Consider the following 24,955-nt stretch of genomic DNA (forward strand, 5'->3'; position numbering starts at 1 on the left):
AGTGAGCTGAGATCACACCACTGCACTTCAGCCTGGGCAACAGAGCAAGACTCCATCTCAAAAAAAAAAAGAAAAAGAAAAAGAAAGAAAGAAAGTAAATATGAATGTGGTGGCTCACACTTGTAATCTTAGCACTTTGAGAGAGTGAGATGGGCGGATCACATGAGGTCAGGAGTTAAAGACCAGCCTGGCCAACATGGTGGAACCCTGTCTCTACTAAAAATACAAAAATGAGCCAGGTGTAGTGGCACAAGCCTGTAGTCCCAGCTATACAGGAAGCTGAGGCACAAGAATCATTTGAACCTGGGAGGTGAGATTGTGCTACTGCAGTCCAGCCTGGACGGCACAGCAAGACTGTCTCAAAAACAAAGCAAAAAAAGAAAAAGAAAATATAAGTGCAATGTACATAAATGAAAATTATAAGAGAGTTAAAGGATTCACTCTGAAAATCAAATAAACACAAAACAAATCAGCAGTGGAGGAAATAAGGAGCTGAAAGTATAAAACATTCAGAACACATATAGCAAAATGGCAGGAAGAAAAATCCCTCATTTTTACTTTAAATGTAAATGAATCAAACACTCCAAGAAAAAGTCATGCTGTTGAAGAATGGATGAAATTATAAAGACCATGATCAAATCGTATTGTCTACAAGAAATTCACGTTATATAAAAAGCAACAGATAGGTTGTTAGTGAAAGGATGGGAAGAAGATATTCCATGCAAATAGCAACCAAAAGACAATTGGATTGACTATAATGATATCAGACAAATAAAGTAAAAGACTTTATAATATACAAGGGATGGCAATATATTGATATAAGCTTCAATTCATCAAGATGTAACAAGCCATGCATGATGGTACATGCCTTTAGTTCTAGCGACTTGGGATGCTGAGGCAGGAGGATTGCTTGAGCCTAGGAGTTTAAGTTCAGCTTTAACAACATAATGAGACTCTGTCTTTTTTTGTTTTTTTTTTTTGAGACGGAGGCTCATTATGTCGCCTGGCTGGAGTGCAGTGATGCAATCTCGGCTCACAGCAACCTCTACCTCCCGGGTTCAAGCGACTCCCCTGCTTCAGCCTCCTGAGTAGCTGGGACTACAGGTGCATGCCACCATGCCCAGCTAATTTTTGTACTTTTAGTAGAGATGAGGTTTCACCATGTTGGCCAGGATGGTCTCAATCTCTTGACCTCGTGATCCGCCCACCTTGGCCTCCCAAAGTGCTGGGATTACAGGCGTGAGCCACGATGCCCAGTCGAGATTCTGTCTTTTAAAAAAATTAAAAATTAGAAAAAGAAGATACAGCAATCATAAACACGTATGCATGAAAAACAGACCCCAAAGTTATATGACAAAATTTAAGGGAGAAATAGATTGTTCCATAGGAATAATTGGAGAGTTATGTATGACACTTTTAATAAAAGGACATCTACATAGAAGATCAGTAAGGACATAGAGAGCTTGAAAGATACTGTAAGTCAGCTAACCCTCAGAGACATGTAGAACAGTCCATCCGATATCATGAGAACACTCATTCTTAAGTTCATGTGGAACATCTTCATGATATGTCAAATGTATATGCCGCAGAACGAGTCTCAGTAAATTTATTTTTTTTTAATTTTTACTTTTTTTGAGACAGAGTCTTGTTATGTTGCCCAGGCTGGAGTGCAGGGGTGTAATTTTGGCTCACTGCAACCTTCACCTCCCAGGTTCAAGTGATTCTCCTGTTTCAGCCTCCCGAGTAGGTGGGATTACAGGTGTGCACCACCACACCTGGCTAATTTTTGTATTTTTAGCAGAAGCAGGGTTTCACCATGTTGACCTGGCTGGTCTCCAACTGCTGACCTTAAATGATCCATCCACTCTTGGCATCCCAAAGTGCTGGGATTACAGATGTGAACCACCACACCCAGCTGAGTCTCAGTAAATTTAAAAGCACTGAATATATATAAAGTACCTTGTCAGAACACAACAGAATAAAGTTAGAATATATAATGGCAGAAAAACATTAAAATACATAAATATGTGTGAATTAACACACTCTTAAAAAACAGAGGATCAAGAATAAATTTCAAGGCATCTGTTTTCACCACAAAATATGGTAAGTACTTGAGGTGGTGGATATGTTAATTAGCTTCATTTAATTATTCTGTATTGCATTCATAAATTATAATATCACTTTTTACTCCATTAATATGTACAATGAAAATTTGTCAATTAAAAAAAGCAATTAGGTTGGGCACGATGACTCATGCCCGTAATTCAAGCACATTGGGAGGCTGATGCAGGAGGATCACTTGAGGCTGTGAGTTCATGACCAGTCAGGCAACATAGTGAACCCCTATCACTATGAAAAATTTTCTAAAAAATTAACTGGGTATGGTGGCATGTGCCTGTAGTCCCAGCTACTCTGGGGACTGAGGTGAGAGGATCACTTGAGCCCAGTTGGTTGAGGCTGCAGTAAGCTGTGATTGTGCCACTGTACTCCAGTCTGGCCAAGATAGCAAGATCCTTTCTCAAAACATATCAAAAAACAAAGTAATTTTAAAATGAGAGGCCCAGACAGCTGCCTTTCCCTTTGCATTATGTGAAGACACAGTGCGAAGACAGTCATGTATAAACCAGGAAGCAGGCCCCCATGAGACATTGAATCTACTTGTGCCTTGTTCTTGGACTTTCTAGCCCCTAGAGCTATAACAAATAAATTTCTGTTAGTCACAAACAACAACAACAACAAATTACAAAAGAAAATATGTAGAGAGAAACAAAAATGAACAGGACAGACCTAAACTTATAGGATGCAATGAGGGGAGTGCTCAGTGGAAAATTATTATTATTATTTGAGACAAGGTCTGGCTCTGTCCCCCAAGCTGCAGTGCAGTGGCACGATCACAGCTCACTGCAGCTTTGAATTCCTGGGCTCAAGCAATCTTCTTGCCTTGGCCTCCCAAAGTGCTGGGAGTACAGGTGTGAGCCACATTACCTGGCCTCAGTAGGAAATTTATAGCTGTAAATACCTATAAATAATTTTACATCTTCAGGAACTACCAAAATGAGGAAAGTAAACTAATCCAACAGAAGAAAGGAAATAATAAAGAGGGGAAATACATGAAATGGAGAATAGATAAGAATCTATTCAATGAGAATCAATGAAACTAAAAGTTGCTCTTTGCAAAGATTGATAACATGGAAAAACTTCACCTGGATTGACAAAAAAGACAGAAGATGCAAATAATTAGAAATGAAACTGGGGCACACTAACAACAAACTATTCAGAAATAAAGATTATAAGAGGATTCTATGAACAATTAATTGTACAACTATTTAGGTAACCTAAATAAAATGGACACATTTCTAGAAACACAGAAATTAACTGGATTAAAAAGTAAGGAAAAATCTCAACAGACCTGTAACAAGAAGAGAGATTAAATCAGTATTTCAAAACTTCCCAACAATGAATTGTACCAAAGGACCAAAGAAGTGTCAATTCACAAACGAATTGTACCAAACATTTAAAGAATAATCAACACCAGTGTTTCTCAGTATCCTCCAAAAAAGTAGAACAGGAGGCTGGGTGTGGTGGCTCACATCTGTAATCCCAGCACTTCGGGAGGCCGAGGCAGATGGATCGCGAGGTAAAGAGATCAAGACCATTCTGGCCAACATGGTGGAAACCCCATCTCTACTAAAAATACAAAAATTAGCTGGGCGTGGTGTTATGCACCTGTAGTCCCAGCTACTTGGGAGGCTGAGGCAGAATTGCTTGAATCCGCGAGGTGGAAGTTGCAGTGAGCCGAGATTGTGCCACTGCACTCCAGCCTGGCGACAGAGTGAGACTCTGTCTCAAACCCAACCAAACCAAACCAAAACAGGAGAAAACACGTTCTTTTTTTTTTCCTTTCTTTTTCTTTTTCTTTTTTTTTTTTTGCTGGGAGTGGTGGCTCATCCTATAATCCTAGCACTTTGGGAGGCCCAGGGTGGGCAGATTGCTTGAGCTTAGCGGTTGGAGGCCAGCCTGGGTAACATGGTGAAACCCCATCTCTACAAAAAAAATACAAAAATTAGCCAAGTGTGGTGGCTCACGCCTGTAATCCCCGCACTTTGCGAGACTGAGATGGGCAGATCACCTGAAGTCAGGAGTTTGAGACCAGCCCGGCCAACATGGTGAAACCCTGTCTCTACTAAAAACACAAAAATTAGCCAGGTATGGTGAGGCACACCTGTAGTCCCAGCTACTCGAGAGGCTGAGGCAGGAGAATCGCTTGAACCTGGGAGGCGGAGGTTGCGGTGAGCCCAGATGACACACTGCAATCCAGCCTGGGCAACAAGAGCAAAACTAAACACACACACACACACACACACAAAGTAGCCAGGCACAGTGGTGCATCTGTGCTCACAGCTTCTTGAGAGGCTGAGGTGGGAGGATGGCTTGAGCCTGGGGTGGTTGAGACTGCATTGAGCCAAGATTGCAGCAATGCACTCCAGCCTGGGCAACAGAGTGAGACTCCATCTCAAAAAAAAAGAAATTAGAGACTTTCATGAATATAGATGCAAAAATCCTTAAAAAATATTAGTAAATCATATCCAACAGCACATTAAAAGCACTATACACCATGACTAGTGAGATTTATCTCAGGAATGCAAAGTTGGTTCAACAAAAGGAAATTTAAAAATGTAATTCTTCACATTAGTACAAAAGACAAAAAATCCCACAGAATGACCTCAACTAATGCAGGAAAGGCATTTGATGAAACCCAACACTTTTCCTTGATAAAAATTAAGAAAACCGGCCAGGCGTGGTGGCTCATGCCTATAATCCCAGCACTTTGGGAGGCCAAGGCAGCTGGATCATGAGGTCAGGAGTTGGAAAACAGCCTGGCCAAGCTGGTGAAACCCCGTCTCTACTAAAAATACAAAAAAATTAGCCAGGTGTGGTGGTGGGCACTTACAATCCCACCTACTTGGGAGGCTGAGGCAGAAAATTGCTTGAACCCTGGAGGTGGAGGTTGCAGTGAGCCAAGATCATGCCACTGCACTCCAGCCTGGGTGACAGAGCGAGACTCTGTCTCAAAAAAATAAAAAAATAAAAAATTAAGAAAACTAGAAATAGAAGGGAGTTTATTCAACATGACAGAATGCACTTACAAAAACACAGCTAACATCATGTTCAATAGTGAGTGCCTAAAAATTATCCCTAAGATCAGGAAGAAGAGAAGGTCTGATTTCTCCATTGTTATTCAACATTCTACAGGAAATTATTTTTTCTTTCTTTCTTTTTTTTTTTGAAATGAAGTTTTGCTCTTGTCACCCAGACTGGAGTACAATGGCAACCTCCGCTCCCAGGTTCTCACTGCAACCTCTGCCTCCCAGGTTCAAGTGATTCTCCTGCCTCAGCCTCCTGAGTAGCTGGGATTACAGGTGCCCACCACCACGCCTGGCTAATTTTTTGTATTTTTAGTAGAGACGGGGTTTCACCATGTTGGTCGGGCTGGTCTTGAACTCCTGACCTCAGGTGATCCACCCACCTTGGCCTCCCAAAATGTTGGGATTACAGGCATGAGCCACCGCACCCAGCCTCTATAGGAAATGCTAGCCAGAGCAATCATACAAGAAAGTAAAATAAAAGGTTTCCCAATTAGAATAGAACAAATAAAAGTATATTTATAGGTGATATTTGATATATAGAAAATTTTGAAGAATCTACAAGAAAACTAGTAGAGCTTATAATAAATTCTGTAAAGTTGCACAGTACAACATCAAGAGATGAAAATTAGTTTTGTATCTATACACCAGCAATGAACAATCAGAAAAGGAAACAGAATGTGATCCCTTTTACAAAAGCATCCAAATAAGTTACATGGGAATAACTTTACTCCAAGAGGTAAAATATTTGTAAACTGAAAATTTCAAAACATTACTGAAAGAATTTAAAGAAGACCTAAGTAGAGAGATATTGTATATTCACACATAGGAAGACTCAGTATTATAAAGATACCAATATAACCCAAAGATTCAACTAAATCTCTACCACAAGTCCAACAGTCTTCTTTTTTTTTTTGCACAGAATAAGTGAAGAATGCCTGGTATCAGTGGTATTTCACAATGGAGTACAGAAGGCTTTGAATAATTTGATAAGATATGAGAAATAGTAACAAATACACAGTTGAAGAAGAAAAAAATAAGGCCAGGCATGGTGCGTGGTGGCTCACGCCTGTAATCCCACTTCAGGAGTGCAAGGCGGGCAGATCGCTTGAGCCCAGGAGTTCCAGACCAGCCTGGGCAACATGGTTAGACCCTGTCTCTACAAAATAATAATAATAATCATGATCATAATAATAATACAAAAATTAGCCAGGCGTGGTGGTGCGCCCCTGGTCCCAGCTACTTAGGAGGCTGAGGTGGGAGGATGGCTTGAGCACGGAGAGGTCGAGACTGCAGTGAACCGTGCTCCCACCACTGCATTCCAGCCTGGGCAACAGAGCCAGACCCTGCCTCAAAGGAAAAAAAAAAAAAAGGAAAAGAAAAAAGAAAGAAAGAAAAGAAAAAAAAAAAAGGCAATATTTACAGAAAGTATCGATACATTGAAAACGCAGAGGAATCAACGATTAGAGTTTAGCAAGGTCAGATAAAAAGAAATAAGAGAAAATAAAGTTCTAAAGACGTGATCGAATGGAGGAAGCAGGTCATTTTGTGGATTGGCAGGTTATCAACTGGAGAGAATCCTGAAAGGGGTCCAGGAACGTGGGGAAAGTTTTTAATGAGCATCTTGAGGGGCGAGTGTATCGCCCGACGGAAGCCAACGGGCGAGTCTGGTCCCACATCCAGCCCCGCCCCCGGACATGGGCCCCGCCCACAGCCCCGCCCTCAGCCTTGATTTAACCCCCACCTTGTTCCTGTGGGACCATTTCTCGCTGCCGACCCCTTGATACCTCCGCACCCACGCGGAGGTAAACTAGAATCCTAAAGAGTTCCATCCTGCCCAATTGCCCGCGCAACGAGTCACGCCCCTCCCAGTGCTCCAGCGGAAGTGACGTTAGCGGCGCGCCAGTTGTCTCTTTTAGTCGCTGGCAGCTATTGCCTCCGAGCCACTTTTTTCTTTGTGTTGTCTGGTCGTTCGCTACTTTGGTGAGGCTTTTGGAAACTAGTGGGTTGGGCGTTGTTTCGCGGGGTGGCAGAGGTCACAATCGACCCAGGGTAATCGAGGATCCTCCTTCGAGAGGCCCGGACCATTCGACTCGCGTCCACGGGAGCCGCGGAGCCATCGGGCGAGGCCACGTCGGAGAGGCCATTCGGACCTTCGGTCCCCTAGAGGAGCCGGATGGGAAGTGCAGTATGGGCGCGTCCGAGGGATGTTTTCAGCCATGCGTTCCCGTCTTCAAAAGTGTCCGAGGACTCTGAGGCCTAAAAAATAAGTCTCCAAGGCAACCTTTGTGAATTATTTTTCAGAGGGGAAAGAATTTTGCTGTTCGCGTTCGATTGACTCCGTCCCCAAGATCCTGCAGCCCCACGGACCTGGCAAGTCCACCGTGTTCGGGTGAGCACCGGGAGAAAGTTGGTTCAAGCGGGCAGGTGCTTCCTTTTTTATGCAAACGAGTGTTTCATGTGAGATTTTGGTATTTTGCCTTTGCGAAACCTGTATATTTTTTACTGACACTTTATGTTCAGGTAGGAAGGTGCTTTCTTAGCTGTCTAGGGTGTACGTATTTCTGCATGTGCATATAAACGTTTGTAGACCGCGAGTCTTTCTACTAAAGAAAGCTAAGAATACTCAGCTATTCTTTTCATTTGAAGTTCCTAGCTCTGTACGTCTCCAAAGAGCTTCATAACCAGGCTTCCTGGAAGAAAGGGTGGAGGGTTTACACACAAATACTACAATAATTGAATTTACAGTTAACAGGATGACTGTACTAAGTGTATTTTTCCTGCATTTTTCTTTCGAAAAAACTTAAACCTGTGCGTATGTTGACCATCCAGTAGGACGAATAAGTATCCATTGTAGCTGCACCTGTTTTTAGCGTTTTGTGTATTTGCTCTCTCGTAAATACATTTTATGGTGAACTGTTTGAGAGTAAATGGGAAATTCATCGCAGAGATGAAGCTCGACTTTTTTTTTTTTCGAGAGGGAGTCTCGCTCTGTTGCCCAGGCTGGAGTGCAGTGGCGCGATCTCACCCCACTGCAACCTCTGCCTCCCCTGTTCAAGCGATTCTCCTGCCTTGGCCTCCCGAGTAGCTGGGATTACAGGTGCGTGCCACAATGCCAGGCTAATTTTTTGTATTTTAGTAGAGATGGGGTTTTACTGTGTTAGCCAGGATGGTAAAAGCTCGACATTTAAGTAGTGGGTAATGCCTGACTCAATGATAAGAGTGTCGTCTTACTGAAACCGTAATACTATTTGCATCAAGAAAATTAAAAATAATATTATCTAATATTTACTCTGCATAATAAATGAAAATTCTCCAAATTCTTCTAAAATATAACGGAGTGTTTTTGGATCTAAGCTCTATTCAAGCTTTTTTTTTTTTTTTGAGAGTTTTTTTTGAGGCAGGGTGTTGCCCTGTTGCCCAGGCTGGAGTGCAGTGGTATGATACTGGCTCACGGCAACCATCACCTACCACGCCCAAGTTTGTCTTTCTGTGCCTGGTTTATTTCACTTAATGTACTGCCCTCTAGTTCTATCTATGTTGTTGAAAATGACAGAATCTCATTCTATTTTTTTTTTTTTTTTTTAAGACACAGTCTCGCTCTGTCGCCAGGCTGGTGTGCAGTGGCACAATCTCGACTCATTGCAACCTCTGCCTCCCTGGTTCAAGCAATTCTCCTGCCTCAGCCGTTTGAGTAGCTGGGATTTCAGGTACACGCCACCACGCCCAGCTAATTTTTGTATTTTTAGTAGAGATGGGGTTTCACCATGTTGGCCATGGTGGTCTTGATCTCCTGACCTTGCGATCTGCCTGCCTCGGCCTCCCAAAATGCTGGGATTACGGGTGTGAGCCACTGCGCTTGGCCAGGATCTCCTTTTTTGTCTTTTTTCTTGCCTTCCTCCCTGCTCCCCCTACCCCTTTTTTTCCTTCAAGTTCAGCTTTTTATTGAACACATTTCGAAAGAGGTTTGGTCAAAAAGACCAAAGCCAGGCCAGGCGCGGTGTTTCACGCCTATAATCCCAGCACTTTGGGAGGCCGAGGTGGGTGGATCACAAGGTCAGGAGTTCCGTACCAACCTGGCCAAGATGGTGAATCCCTGTCTTTACTAAAAATACAAAAAAATTAGCCTGGCGTGGTGGCAGGCACCTGCACTCTCAGCTTCTCAGGAGGCTGAGGCAGAGAATTGCTTGAACCCAAGAGGCGGAGGTTGCAGTGAGCTGAGATCACGCCAGTGCACTCCAGCCTAGGTGACAGAGTGAGACTCCATCTCAAAAAAAAAAAAAAGAAAAAAAGACCAAAGCCCGTGTCATCATCAGACTCCTCAGATTCTTCTTTCTTTGCTTCCGCTTTCTTCTCCTCATCTGGAGCAGCAGCTGTGGAGGGGGTAGGAGCTCCTGCTGGTGCAGCACCTGCTGCTGGGGGAGCAGGTCCACCAGCCCTTACATTGCAAATGAGGCTCCCAATGTTGACGTTGGCCAGGGCCTTTGCAAACAATCCAGGCCAAAAAGGTTCAACATTTATACCGGCTGCTTTAATGAGGCCTTTGATCTTATCCTCCGTGGCGGTCACCTCGTCCTCGTGCAGAATGAGGGCTGAGTAGATGCAGGCGAGCTTGGAGATGAAGGCCATGTTGCGGGCCAGTGTGGGGCTGGTGCTGCCGGATGCGGTGCTAGTTGCCAGATGAAGTGAGGGCCTCACTGCAACGCGGTCCTGGGAAGGACTGAGCACCTTGGCAGCAGCTGAAGAAAGTTTGAGCTCTTGTCCCCGAGGCTGGAATGCAGTGATGAGATCTCAGCTCACTGCAACCTCCACCTCCTGGGCTCAAGTGATCCTCCCACCTCAGCCTCCTGAGTAGCTGGGACTACAGGTGCTCACCACCACACCTGGCTAATTTTTGTATTTTTTGTAGAGATGGGGTTTCACAGTGTTGCCCAGGCTGACCTCAAACTCCTGGACTCAAGTAATCCACCTACCTCAGCCTCCCAAAGTGCTGGGATTACAGGTGTGAGTCACCGCACCTGGCCTGGATCTCATTGTTTTTTATGGATGAACAGTACTCCATTGTATATGTGTACCACACACATTTTCTTTATCCATTCATCTCATCTGTTGTTCTACACTTAGGCTGCTTCCAAATCCTGGCACTGTGAATCCTGCTGTAGCAAACAAGAGTGCAGCTATCTCTTCAATATACTGATACTGATTTCCTTTTTTTTTCTTTTCTTTTTTTTTTTTTTTGAGACGGAGTCTCGCTCTGTCGCCCAGGCTGGAGTGCAGTGGCTGGATCTCGGCTCACTGCAAGCTCCGCCTCCCGGGTTTACGCCATTCTCCCGCCTCAGCCTCCCGAGTAGCTGGGACTACAGGTGCCCGCCACCTCGCCCGGCTAGTTTTTTGTATTTTTTAGTAGAGACGGGGTTTCACCGTGTAGGCCAGGATGGTCTCGATCTCCTGACCTCGTGATCCACCCGTCTCGGCCTCCCAAAGTGCTGGGATTACAGGCGTGAGCCACTGCGCCTGGCCTCCTTTTTTTTTTTCTTAACGTTTATTTTAGGTTTGAGAGTCCATGTGAAGGTTTGTTACATAGGTAAAGAAATCCAGGTGTTAAGCCCAGTACCCAGTGGTTATCTTTTCTGCTCCTTTCCCTCCTCATACCCTCCACCTGCAAGTAGACTCCAGTGTCTATTGTTTCCTTCTTTGTATTCATAAGTTCTTGTCATTTAGCTCCCACTTATAAGTGAGAGCCTGTGGTATTTGGTTTTCTTTTCTTTTCTTTTTTTTTTTTAATGATTAATAGATGATTTATTTAAGCAAGAATATATATAGTCATCATTGCCAGACTTAATATGAGATGTTAAATGTTCTATCCAATTTTCCTTCCTGGATAAGTTTTTCTTTCCTATCCATGTCAGTTTTGAAAACATAATACCAAAAGAAGAGGGGCCCAGTTCTACACAGAGCTTCCAGGAGTGAGTTTTTAGGAGTGGGTCTGAAATTAGGATAGACATTTGCTGATCTTGCATAGGTCCAACTAATCAAGACAGGATCTTCGACGAGTGGTGGTTAGGGTCATTGTACTGGAGCAGGTACTCCTGCTGAAACTGGGCTCATATGGCCAGCTGCTTAGCTTGTGCCCTCCCGGTTTCCAGGGACATGTCATAGTTGGCCAGGTCAAGCATCGAGGGCAGAGTGGCCAGGCGTGACGGAGTATACTTTGGGAACGACATCTTGGTGACCTAGCACACAACTGCCAGTATTTGGTTTTCTGTACCTGCCTTAGTTTGCTAAGTATAATAGCCTCCAGCTCTATCTATGTTTTCGCCAAAGACATGATCTTCTTGTTCTTTTTCATGGCTGCATGGTATTCGATGGTGTATGTGTACCACATTTTCTTTTTTTTTTTTTTTTTTGAGACGGAGTCTTGCTCTGTCGCCCAGGGTGGAGTACAGTGGCCAGATCTCAGCTCACTGCAAGCTCTGCCTCCTGGGTTTACACCATTCTCCTGCCTCAACCTCCCGAGTAGCTGGGACTACAGGCACCCGCCACCTCGCCCGGCTAGTTTTTTTTGTATTTTTCAGTAGAGATGGGGTTTCACCATGTTAGCCAGGATGGTCTGGATCTCCTGACCTCGTGATCCATCTGTCTCGGCCTCCCAAAGTGCTGGGATTACAGGCTTGAGCCACCGCACCCGGCCCACATTTTCTTTATCTGGTCTGTCGTTGAGGGGCATTTATGTTGATCCCATGTCTTTGCTCTTGTGAATAGCGCTGCATTGAACATTTGTGTGTCTGTGTCTTTATGGTAGAATATCTATTTATTTATTCATTTTTTGAGATAGAGTCGCACTCCGTCTCCCAGGGGCTGGAGTGCAGTGGCGCGATCTCGGCTCACTGCAACCTCCGCCTCCCGGGTTCAAGTGATTCTCCTGCCTCAGCCTCCCAAGTAACTGGGATTACAGGCATTTGCCACTGTGCCCAGTTAATTTTTGTATTTTTAGTGGAGACGAGGGTTTCACCATGCTGTCAGGCTGGCTGATCTTGAACTCCTGACCTTATGGTCTGCCCACCTTGGCCTCCCAAAGTGCTGGAATTACAGGCATGAGCCAGCTCGCCTGGCCAGAGCACTTTATTTTAAAGATAGCCTTTTCCTTTTGGATAAGAAAGTAATATGTGAGATCCTTTTGTGGGCTGATTGAGTTTTCACACTCTTGTGTGATATGTGCCTCCCTCGTACCTTTTAACCATGTCATCAGCACAAAAGAGAGTAATATGTGGGTTGATATTTTGACACCTGGAATATATATATTATATATTTATATGAGAATGTGTCACATAGATATGTAGAGAGAGAGAGATCTCTATAACTCTATATTCGCATATATATATTTGTGGGGTTTTCTTTTTGGGTTTTTTTTTTTTTTTTGAGACTCATTCTGTCGCCCAGGGTGGAGTGCAGTGTCACGATCCTAGCTCACTGCAGCTTTGAACTACTGGGCTCAAGTGATTCTCCCACCTCAGCCTCAGAAAATGTTGGGATTACAGGCATGAGCCACCATCCCTTGCAGGACACCTGGAATATCTTGTTCCCCAGCAACCTTTCTACTAATTATTTTAGCATCCATGAGTAACCTGCAGTAAATGAACTTCTTTATATGTAGTTAACATTTTTATAAGTGTATTATCAAGTTAAACCTTTAATACTGGATTTTAGGTCAGAGGACAAATGTACGTTTAATTTTCCTGGATATTATAAATTCTCATCCATAGGTCTTGTACCATTTGGCAGTTTCTGAATGGATGTAAAGTTGTGTAAAAATTATTCTGGAAAAAATAAGGAACAGACTTTAGCTTGTTTTTTGTTTCTTTTTTCCGTTTGTTTGTTTTACTGCTGCTACATCTGAAGATAGATTTTAGTTTTAACCGCAAGCGACTTGTTTTCAAAAAGAAAGTCAGTGTCTTGTTCAGTTTCATCCTGAATAAGAATACTCAAATATATTTTCAGAAGTATAGTGTTCTTTCTTTCTTTCTTTTCTTTCTCCCCGCGCGCCTCCCTCCCCCCCGTTTTTGAGACAGATTCTTCCCTCTGTTGCTCAGGCTGGAGTGCAGTGGTGCCATCTCAGTTCACTGCACCCTCTGCCTCCTGGGTTCAGGTGATTCTCATGCCTCAGCCTCTGAAGTAGCTGGGATTACAGGCATGCACCACCACGCCTGGCTAACTTTTGTGTTTTTTGTAGAGATGGGGGGTTTCGTTATGTTGGCCAGGCTAGTCTTGAACTCCTGGCCTCAAGTGATCTGCCCACCTTGGCCTCCCAAAGTGCTGGGATTGCAAGCGTGAACTACTGCTGCAGCTGGCCAGTAGTGTAGCATTTTGGTTTATGTTTTATGTGTGAGACATTTTGTGTGAGTGTTGTTTAATTCTTGTGTTGTATATTCTATTTATTTATTTATTTATTTATTTATTTATTTATTTATTTATTTATTTCTTGGGTAATGGTTTTTAGTTGCTGAGCTTATTCAGCACGTTATTTAAAAGTGGCAAAATTCAGGGCCATCTGAGAAGAGAATTCAAAAGTGGCAGCTACAGGTTTAGGTAGGACACACATACATACAACCCCCATTTTTTTCAGTGTATATGTCAAGAGGTCAAGACCTGATCATCAGAATAAGTTATTTTGTATATTACAGTGCACAGGACAACAGAGGGAAAGACACTTTCTTGGAAGGTGACAAGGCCTTTTGCAAAAGGTCCACTCCAAAAGGACTGGAGCCCAGTGCCTTGTGGCCTTCATTAACTTGACCCCTCCTCTTCTTTGGTTGCAGTGGCCTCAGTGGGAGCTGTTTCTTCTACTTGTTCTGCTGGCTTCTTCTCCCTTTCCTCTTCCTCATCCTCATCCTCTTGGGGGTAGAGGTCTGGGTATTTCTGCATGCATTCCTGCATGGCCCGGAACTGGTCTACACAGTGTGACCCCCTTGATCTCCTCCGTGCTATAGTGGAAGCAGGAAAAGGCTGACTTGAATTGTTCTACAGGGACCGCTGGCCATTCCCCCAAGGCATGGGCAGTTCCAGTTAATGTTTCCATTTGGCAGTATCAATCCGTGCTCCTGGTATGGATCATTGGGGTCATCGGCCACCAGTTCTGCATTGCTTGGAGTTTCATGATCTTCTTTGGTTACAAATATGATTCGATCCTTCCCTTCCTGCCGGCAATAGGACATGGCTGCAGCCCGTCCCTGAGACCTTGCAGAAGCGGCGGTGGCGGCAGCTGCAGCTTTACTCCGTGACCTCCTCTCCTCAGGCAGGGCTGGCATCTCCGAAGCCCGCGCGGACCCGCCCCCTCCAGGCCTGCCCACCGCGCGCCTGCCTCGGCGCCCTCTTAACCCTGTATTTCTTTTTTAAAAATAAAAATCCTGTTTATTCAGTGAATCACTTCAGCCTGTGGCAGTAATTTTAAATCCAATTCTATCAATCATCAAATTGTATAGTCCATCTACGAATTTGATAAGCATGCTGTGTCTTATCTAATTGCCTTAGCTGAAACCTACTGTACAATTTTTTTTTTTTTTTTGGCTGTAGAGTCTTGCTCTGTTGCCCTAGCTAGAGTGCAGTGGCACGATCTTGGCTCACTGCAACCTCTGCCTAGGGAAGAGTGTATTTCCACATTCAGCCAATAGGCAAAATCCATTTCCTTGCAGCTATAGGACTTGTTGCTGGCTGTTGCTGGAGGCTGTGCTCAACTCCTAGAAACTACCTGCAGGTTTTTTTTTTTTTTTTTTTTTTTGAGACGGAGTTTCACTCTTGTTACTCAGTCTGGAGTACAATGGTGTGACCTTCGCTCATCGCAACCTCCGCCTCCCAGGTTCAAGTGATTCTTTTGCCTCAGCCTCCCGAGTAGCTGGGATACAGGCATTCGCCACCATGCCCAGCTAATTTTTTATTTTGTTTTGAGGCAGTTTTGCTCTTGTCGCCCAGACTGAAGTGCAGTGGTGTGATCTTGGCTCACTGCAATCTCTGCCTCCTGGGTTCGAGCAATTCTCCTGCCTTAACTTCCCGAGTAGCTGGGATTACAGGCACCTGCCACCATGCCCGGCTAATTTTTTGTGTTTTTAGTAGAGACAGGGTTTCGCCATGTTGGGCAGGCTGGTCTCGAACTCCTCACCTCAGGTGATCCGCCCATGTTGGCGTCTCAAAGTGCTGGGATTATAGGCGTGAGCCACTGCACCTGGCCTCCCTTCCATCTTATAATGCAACATGATAAAGCTTAACATGCTCCATTAAAAGATAAATGCTTAAGGAATACAGCCCTTTGTTCCACAGCAGATAGTGATGGTGAATTTGGAGCTGAGATGGATAAATTGGTAACTGGCATGTTCACCATTTTGCCTGGTCAGCATCCACATGTGCCCATCTACACACACTTTGATTCTCTTATGATGATTAAGTCTGCATTTCCACTTAACAAGATTGAAGGGAGAATTTCTCACTCCTAAGTGAGAAGGTGCACAGTCCCTCATCACAGGTCATATTAATTTCTTTTTTTTTTTTTTTTGGAATTGATTCTCACTCTTTCACCCAGACTGGAGTGCAGTGGTGCGATCTCAGCCCTCTACAACCTCCGCCTCCCAGGTTCAAGTGATATTCCTGCCCCAGCTTCCCGAGTAGCTGGGATTAAAGGCGTGCGCCGCCATGCCCAGGTAATTTTTGTATTTTTAGTAGACACAGTGTTTCATCATGTTGGCCAGGCTGGTCTCGAACTCCTGATCTTAGGTGATGTTCCAGCCTTGGCCTTCCAAAGTGCTGGGATTACAGGTGTGAGCCACCACACCTGAAGCCATGTTAATGTCTACTGAAATTTTGTCATATTCTCCTTGAATATTCTGTTACCTGAAGACTAAATTTTAAATTTGAGTCTTCATGAGCACTGGGTGCAGTGGCTCATGCCTGTAATCCCAGCACTTTGGGAGGCTGAGGTGGGCTGATCACAAGGTCAGGAGATGGAGACCATCCTGGCTAACACGGTGAAACCCCGTCTCTACTAAAAATACAAAAAAAAATTAGCCGGGTGTGGTGGCGGGCACCTGTAGTCCCAGCTACCCAGGAGGCTGAGGCAGGAGAATGGCGTGAACCTGGGAGGCGGAGCTTGCAGTGAGCCAAGATCTCGCCACTGCACTCCAGCCTGGGCAACAGAGCGAGACTGAGTCTCAAAAAAAAAAAAAAAAAAAAAAAAATATATATATATATATATATATATATACACATACACACACACACACATATATATATATAAATTTAACTTCTAGTAACATATATAAAATAGAAAAGTGAATGGTTGGTTTATATAAATACATGCTTAGAAATTAACATGTATACATAAAAATCAAAGAGAAAACTTGGGACTGGATGTGGTGGCTCATGCCTGTAATCCCAGCACTTTCGGAGGCCGAGACTTGTGGATCACTTGAAGTCAGGGGTTTGAGAGCAGTCTGGCCAACATGGTGAAACCCTGTCTCTACGGAAAATATTAGTTGGGCGTGGTAGTGGGCACCTGTAATCCCAGCTACTTTGGAGGGTGAGGCAGGAGAATTGCTTGAATCTGGGAGGTGGAGGTTGCAGTGAACTGAGATTGTTGCCACTGCACTCCTGCTTGGGCAACAGAGAGAGATTCTGTCTCAAAAAAGCAAAAACAGAAAACTTGCCAAACTACTGAAGTTCTTGTTTCTGTCGTTGATCTTGAAGTTATAGTTGATATCCATGGTTTTACTTTTTCAGTGAACATTTTTTGTATTTTCCTTGCCCTCAGCCAGAAACTCTGCAGCTCTGGGTTCTGTACCTGATGGAGTGACTCAAACCTTCATTGTGAAAGGATCTTGGTCCTCCATGTTCCTTCCTTTTTTTCTATTGTAATTTTTTGTTAATCTTTCTAAGTGGTATGGAAGTGCTAAGAGGTTCTAGACATCATCCTTTTCGCCTCAGTTGTGTAGCAGCAGTACACTGTGTCATGTGAAACAGAATCCAGCTCTTTCAGAGGTTGTCTCCCAGTTGGCCCTCTATCTGAATTTTCAGTAAGCCATTTCACCTTTCATATAGACTGGCCGCTTCTGAGTGATGGGGTGTGTGATGAGACCAGTTGATGATAGGGACTTGTTCCCACTGTTGCACTTCCTTTGCAGTGAAATGGGTTCCTTGATGAAAGACAGTATTGTGTGAATGCTGTGACTACACTGAAAGCATTTTGTGAGTGCATGGATGGTGCATTGTATAAGCAGACGCCTAGTGGATTTGCCTCTCTCCTATACAAATCTGTCTCTATACAAATCCTATATGGCTTTGCCTCTCTACTAGTTAGGCTTCTGGCAAATCCATATCCAGAACATGAGTCTGTTCCAGTGAGGATGAATCTTAGTCACCTTCATGATAGGAGTGGTCCAATGTAATCATCTTGCCACCAGATGGCTCCCCTGGTCACTCTAGAAATTAATGCCCTTGGTTCAAGACTAACCTGGGCAACATGGTGAAACCCCATCTCTACAAAAACAAAAAATCAAAGCATGCTCCCCAGAAGCCCCCCAAATTAGCCAGGCTTGGTGATACACACCTGTAGTCCTAGCTACTCAGGAGCATGAGGCAGAAAGATTGCTTGAGCCCAGGAGATTGAGGCTGTAGTGAGCCGTGATCATGCCACTGCACTCCAGCCTGGGTGACAGAGTGAGACCCTGTCCCCCTCTCCCCAGAAGAAAAGAAAAAAAGTTAATTCCCTTATATATTCAGTTTTGGTTTTTGATTTTAGCACATTAAGCACCTAGCAGTAGCGTTAGCTGCATCAGCTTTGGTCAATGGAAGTCCATACTGTTGAGCCATAGTAGCCTTTTTTTTTTTTTTTGACGGAGTCTCGCTCTGTCGCCAGGCTGGAGTGCAGTGGCCGGATCTCAGCTCACTGCAAGCTCTGCCTCCCGGGTTTACGCCTTTCTCCTGCCTCAGCCTCCCGAGTAGCTGGGATGGCCACCTCGCACGGCTAGTTTTTTGTATTTTTAGTAGAGACGGGGTTTCACCGGGTTAGCCAGGATGGTCTTGATCTCCTGACCTCGTGATCCGCCCGTCTCGGCCTCCCAAAGTGCTGGGATTACAGGCTTGAGCCACTGCTCCCGGCCTGCCATAGTAGCCTTTATCCCTGTTTTTATGACCATCTTATTCAAGGGCCTATGGAGCAAACATTGGGGTGGCAGGGGAAAACAATTGACTTCTATATAGAGTATCATTTTGTCCATCTGGTTATTAACAGTCTCATTTCTAGTGGATTGCCTTTACTGGACATTTATGTGGGACACAAATATCTTCACAGCCCATGTCCTTTAAGAGTGATCTATCCATGTATGTTTTTCTAGACTTACCAGTCTTTTTTTTTTTGTGTGTGTGTCGCCCGGACTGGAGTGCAGTGGCCGGATCTCAGCTCACTGCAAGCTCCGCTTCCCGGGTTTACGCCATTCTCCTGCCTCAGCCTCCGGAGTAGCTGGGACTACAGGTGCCCGCCACCTCGCCCGGCTAGTTTTTTTGTATTTTTAGTAGAGATGGGGTTTCACCGTGTTAGCCAGGATGGTCTCGATCTCCTGACCTTGTGATCCGCCCATCTCGGCCTCCCAAAGTGCTGGGATTACAGGCTTGAGCCACCGCGCCCGGCCGATTTACCAGTCTTGTTCCATATACATCCTTGGCCATTCAGTGAAACCACTAGCAACTGCTCATGGATCATTGTTTACGTGTCCCTCTGGCTGTGTCCTCCAGACCCAGATAGTCAAATATACAATGAGAAGTTCTGCCACTGGGATGCTATTCTTTTTTTTTTTTTTGAGACGGAGTCTCGCTCTGTCACCCAGGCTGGAGTGCTATGGCCGGATCTCAGCTCACTGCAAGCTCCGCCTCCCGGGTTCACGCCATTCTCCTGCCTCAGCCTCCCGAGTAGCTGGGACTACAGGCGCCGCCACCTCGCCTGGCTAGTTTTTTGTAGTTTTTAGTAGAGACGGGGTTTCACCATGTTAGCCAGGATGGTCTCGATCTCCTGACCTCGTGATCCGCCCGTCTCGGCCTCCCAAATTTCTGGGATTACAGGCTTGAGCCACCGCACCCGGCCTTTTTTTGTATTTTTTAGTAGAGACGGGATTTCATCATGTTAGCCAGGATGGTCTCCATCTCCTGACCTCGTGATCTGCCCGTCTCGGCCTCCCAAAGTGCTGGGATTACAGACTTGAGCCACCACGCCCGGCTGGGATGCTATTCATATCTGAAAGATATTACAGTCTTTTGGCATTATTGTTCAGCTGAGCTGTTGTGTTCGTGCTCCCACTTTTGGATGGTGCTAGCATATTGTGCAGACACATCTGTAAACAGGCCTTGTCTCAGATAGGCATAAGAAATACCTCAGGAAGCCACAGGCATGGATTGAGGGAAATGAGGCAGTGTGAATGGAGCTTGTGTTGAGTCTTTGCCATTTGTTGGTGCAGTTTACTTGTACTCGCTGAAACTTCTAGAGCTCAATATCTTCTGTGCCATTTCCATTTGATGAAAGATTGCTGCTGCATTTGCCCCAAACTTAGAGTTTTATTGGTCAGACAACCTCAAGTTCATGGTAGGAAGCTCAGGCCACTTGGTCACTTGATGTACCATGTATAACTTCTATGTTGAACCCAGTGGTAATTGTTTACTCAAAAGGAAACTAGTTTCCTGCAGAAGAAGGAATATATTTATTCTGAACTACTGCTATGATTTTCCTACTGGTGCTTGCTAGAGGCTTCCAGCAACTATTATTTACTATGGATACTTTGAGTATCATTGTATCTGGTGGATTATTTTGACCAAGTGCTTACAAATCTTGTACTGCAGGCTGAGCTTGGTGCACTGCAATCACTTGGTGTTCACTCACTTGTAAGCATTATGACCAACTCTAGATGGGTTGAAGCACATTGAAATGTGGTATATGCTGTCTAAAGAATTTTATTTTATTTATTTTTATTTTTTTAGATGGAGTCTTGCTCTGTCACCCAGGCTGGAGTGCAGTGGCACAGTCTTAGCTCACTGCAGCCTCTGCCTCCTGGATCCAAGTGATTCTCCTGCCTCAGCCTCCTGAGTAGCTGGGACTACAGACGTGTGCCACTACGCCCAGCTGGGTTTTTGTATTTTTAGTAGAGATGGGGTTTCACCATGTTAGCCAGGATAGTCTCAATCTCCTGACCTTGTGATCTGCCCACCTCGGCCTCCCAAAGTGCTGGGATTACAGGCATGAGCCACCGTGCCTGGCCAAGAATCTTATAGATCTGCCAAGTGTTGCACATAATTTTGGGGAGCACTGACTAGAAGTGACACCTTGGAGGGGATATCTTGATATGGTCTAGACAACTGAACCCTCAAATCTTTGTTGATTGGATGGGGCATGGTGGCTTAGGCCTGTAACTCCAACACTTTAGGAGGCTGAGGCAGGCAGATTGCTTGAGGCCAGGAGTTCAAGACCAGCCTGGCCAACGTAGTAAGATCCCATCTCTACCAAAAAAAGGTTAAAAGAAAAAAAAGTTACCTGGCGTGGTAGTATACACCTGTCATTCTAGATGCTTGGGAGGCTGAGGTGGATCACTTGAGCTTAGGAGGTGGAGGTTATGGCGAGCCATGATCACACCACTGCACTCCAGCCTGGGCAACAGAGCAAGACGCTGTCTCAACAAAACAAAACAAAACCAACTTTGTTGATTTAGCTGGCTCTTGAATCTCCCATCCTCTACTTTGTAGCCTGTAAAGGTATCCAAACTATTTACTGTTTCCTGTTCATGGGATCTAATATACAAAATATTATCAATGTGATGGAGTGTTGCAAAGTTTTGTGTAATGTCAAAACCTCTGAAGACTCTATTTTGATGGAAAAAGGAGAATTGATATAAGTTATGATAGTCCCCCGTAATTCTCCAAAGTCCGTGTGACTTCTGCACAATCCTGAGTGTTGTGTTACCTAGGTCTGGTGATTGGGTGAGAGACTGTAAATCTCCCCTGTGGTGACTCTTAGCAGGTTTTTGGCCATTAGACTTGAGATTTCTTGTTACATAGATCAAGCAATATTCTAAGACTCACATTGGCAAACTATGGCTAGTCTTCAACCTGTTTTTGTAAATTATAATTGGAACAGAACAACCATGTTCATTTGTTTACATATTTTCTGAGACTTCTTTCATACTACAAAGGCAAAGTCGAGTATTTGTAACAGAAACTGTGGCTCACAAAGTATAACATTTACTATATGTCACATTACAACAAGATTTATTAATCCCTGTTGTAGTAGGGTGCTTATCTGTTTCATCCGAGGGACGAAATGTGATCAGTTTGCTAACAACAATGATCTCTGCAGGCCAAAGCATTCCAGTTATTGGTACATTCAGTGTGCCCTTGACATTCGATGTAGCCTTGTTGTCTTGGATAGTTAAGTGCTACCCACTTGATTTTGGCACTCAAGGTTGTCATCATCCCCATTGAAACAGGGAACTCATCTCAGTGATTGTATCTCCTATAGTCTTAACAAATGTATAAAGGAGAATAAACAGAACTTTTCAAGAATGGAGGTACTCCCTTCAGTTACCTATTTCTGAATGGCTTTGTGAAGAGGGTGACTTCTGGGCCCTCAGTGTAGGTTGAAGAAGGGAAGCTGTGCAGATCACATGTGATAAATCCAGTGCAACCTTCCTGTGTGTCTAGGATTCCCTCCTTTATGTTAGCCAGGGAAGCTCTTACATACTAACCCTGTCAACTAGGTCATGAGTACAAGTTTCAGTCATCCAACCAGTTTAGCTATTAGAATCATGCCGTGGTCCATTAGCTAATATGTAAAATTCAAAATGTCTAGTAAGTACCTGTATTAGGCTATTCTCACGTTGCTATAAATAAATACATGAGACTGGGTAATTTATAAAGAAGTTCCCAGCTGCCCAACTGTCTGGGAAGTGAAGAGCGCCTCTACCTAGCCGCTGCCCCGTCTGGCAAGTGATGAGTGCCTCTGCCCATTGCCCCACTGTCTGGAAAGTGAGGAGCCTCTCTGCCCGGCTATTCACCGTCTGGGAGGTGAGGAGCACCTCTGCCCAGCTGCTGCCCTGTCTGGAAAGTGAGGAGCACCTCTGCCTGGCCGCCACCCTGTCTGGGAAGTGAGGAGCACCTCTGCCCGGCCGCCCCACTGTCTGGAAAGTGAGGAGCGACTCTGCCTGGTCACTGCACTGTCTGGAAAGTGAGGAGCGACTCTGCCTGGTCACTGCACCGTCTAGGAAGTGAGGAGTGCCTCTCCCCGGCCGCCCCACTGTCTGGGAAGTGAGGAGCGCCTCTGTCGAGCTACTGTGCAACCCTCCAGGTGTGAAGTGGTAGCCTTGTGTGTGATCTTTCTGCCCTCCCCAAGTTTGCATTTTCAACATTAAAGTTTTTTTTTAATTAAAAGTTTTAAATTGGAGAATAAAAAAGTAAGTTTAATTGGCTCACAGTTCTGCAGGCTGTACAGGAAGCATAGTGACTTCTGCATCTGGGGAGGCCTCTGGAAGCTTTCAGTCATGGCAGAAGGTGAAGCAGGAGTAGGTACATCTTATGTGGCAGGAGCCAGGAGCAAGGGAGAATGATGGGAGATGCTGTACACTTTTAAATGGCCAGTTCATGAGGACAGTATGAAAGGAGATGGTGCTAAACCATTCATGAGAAATCTGCCCCCATGATCCTGTCATCTCTCACCAGACCTCACCTCCAACACTGGGGACTATAGTTCGACATGAGATTTGGTGGGGACACAGATCCAAACCATATCAGTGCTCCATATCAATGAATTTGGGCCTATCTAACGTTACATTTTAACCTTCTTGATCTAATACCCGTAGAATCCATCCCATACATGTTCCCTTGTTTTCTTGTGATACGTTATCAGAGTTGGAATTTTTTTGTTGTGTGAGCTTTTTTTCTCTTGCATTATGTTGTATATCTTTGCCCCTGGATTTTGGACTAGTTATGACTCTAGTGATAAAAATAAGTGATTATGGTGTCGGTCTTGAGGAGAATATATATTACCTTCCAAGGTATCTGGACCAAATGAGATTGTCACAAATTCCAAGCAGAAGGCTTTCTCCTCAGAAACCAAAAGGTAAGCTATATCCCTGGTAAGGGAGGCTCAAAGTGTCTTAGGTTGTGTTAGTCTCTTTATTGTTGCTATGATATAATACCTGAGTAATTTATAAAGAAAAGAGGTTTCTTTGGCTCAGGATTCTAGTAACTGGAAAGTTCAAGAGCATGGCCCCAGCATCTGCTCTACTTCTGATGAGGCTCACATGCTGCAGCAAAACATGGTGGAGAGGCAGAAGAGGAAGCAGGCTTGTGCAAAAGGGATCAAACACAAACAGCAGCCTTGCCTTATAACAGTTAGCTCCTGTGGGCACTAATCCAGTTCTGTGTGAGCTAAAATTTACTTCTGCCTGACAGCATTAATCAGTTTATGTGGGATCCACCCCCATGACCCAAACATCTCATTAGGCCCCTCCTCTCAGTGCTGTGATATTGAGGACCAAGCTTCAACAGGAGTTATGATGGGGACAGACCACATCCAAATCATAACAGGGGTTTAAGATCATGTCTTTCATCTGGATCCAACCAGATGTCTTCATTCCAGGTTCCATATTGTCATTCTTCCCTGAATACATTATACATTTTTTAAAATTCATATTTTCTTGATGCCTTAACATTCTAACAAGCAGGCTGTGAGCTCCGTGCTCAAGTGACAAGATGTACCAGTATGATAAGGTACTTATGCTATAAGTTCTTCTGTTGGCCCTCCCCTGACCATGACCTAGTAACATTCAAATGCACCAATGAAATCTAATGCCTTTTGCTTTAGTACTATACCTCAAGCCCCAGTAAAGGCAGTTGCCCTCAAGGGAGGCTTCTCTCTCAGCTCCCTACCTGCTTGTCAGAGCCTCTTGCTTTGGTCCTCCTCCAGCATGGCCCCCTGCATGGCATGGCATGCCTCCCTCTCTAGGATCTATGAGTGTAATAAATCCTTTAATTTCATGAGCCTCTCCAAGTGTAATTGCAAGAGTGTGTTGGAGGGATCCTGAAAGATCCTACAAAAGTGACTTAGTGCCCCATTTACAACACAGTTGGCAAAAAGGGTGAGATCACTTTGAACTGGGGTGGAAAGTCCCTTGTAAGTGCCCTTTGACCTTTCGTGGCTTGCTGATTTTCTGTATAAATAAAACGCTTATTACTCTAGAAATGCTTGTTCCTTGGTGCTGAGAAGAACTAGCGCTCAGACAAAGAATTTTCTCAGCAAGGCAATTTACGTTCTGCAGAAAGGGTGCTCCTCACAGATGGAACAATGGTGAGAGGACACACAAACTAAGGAAGGAAGCAATTTTTATCTCTTATGGAGCTTTTCCCTGCTACTGTGTCCTGTCTTTATTGGCTGGAGCTGGACCGCACAATCTAAGCTAAACCTGACTGGCTAATAACTTAAAACTTTCCTAAAGGTAAGGGCAAGGGAGAACAAAGGAAAAGAGGAAGTTGCTTATGGAAAAGACTTAGAGCAGTAATAACATTTCCAAATAAGGAAGGGGCATAAGCTGTGAGTTGGGACATGCCTGAACATGTCTAGAACAAGTATCTTGGTTAAAGTACAAGGACATAGAATGTACTCGTTCCCTTATATCTAACAGCTACATAGGATAGGGCCTAACAAAGAGTTATTTATTAGCACAAAGAAAGGAGGCTCGAAGGAAGTTAATCTTTAAAAGAAACTGTTATTTCTTTTTTTTTTTTTTTTTTTTTTT

General features: G+C 44.4%; 1 protein-coding gene and 3 pseudogenes across 1 annotated transcript in view; 1 reads left to right on the top strand and 3 right to left on the bottom strand.

Moving 5' to 3' along the window:
* The first annotated feature begins 7,037 nt into the window (after positions 1-7,037).
* Positions 7,038-24,955, top strand: part of ZNF560 (zinc finger protein 560) — a 36,470-nt gene continuing 18,552 nt past the window's right edge. Inside the window, exons 1-2 of the mRNA XM_023197472.2 lie at positions 7,038-7,127; positions 7,449-7,536. The gene's annotated coding sequence lies outside the window, so the exon portion shown is untranslated. The remainder of the gene's footprint in view (positions 7,128-7,448; positions 7,537-24,955) is intronic.
* Positions 7,074-9,773, bottom strand: LOC111530289 (annotated as a pseudogene).
* LOC111530299 lies at positions 10,983-11,368 on the bottom strand (annotated as a pseudogene).
* On the bottom strand, positions 13,825-14,475 carry LOC111530297 (annotated as a pseudogene).

This window comes from Piliocolobus tephrosceles, chromosome 21 (genome assembly GCF_002776525.5).
Source record: "Piliocolobus tephrosceles isolate RC106 chromosome 21, ASM277652v3, whole genome shotgun sequence".
In the NCBI taxonomy this organism is placed as follows: Eukaryota; Metazoa; Chordata; class Mammalia; order Primates; family Cercopithecidae; genus Piliocolobus; species Piliocolobus tephrosceles.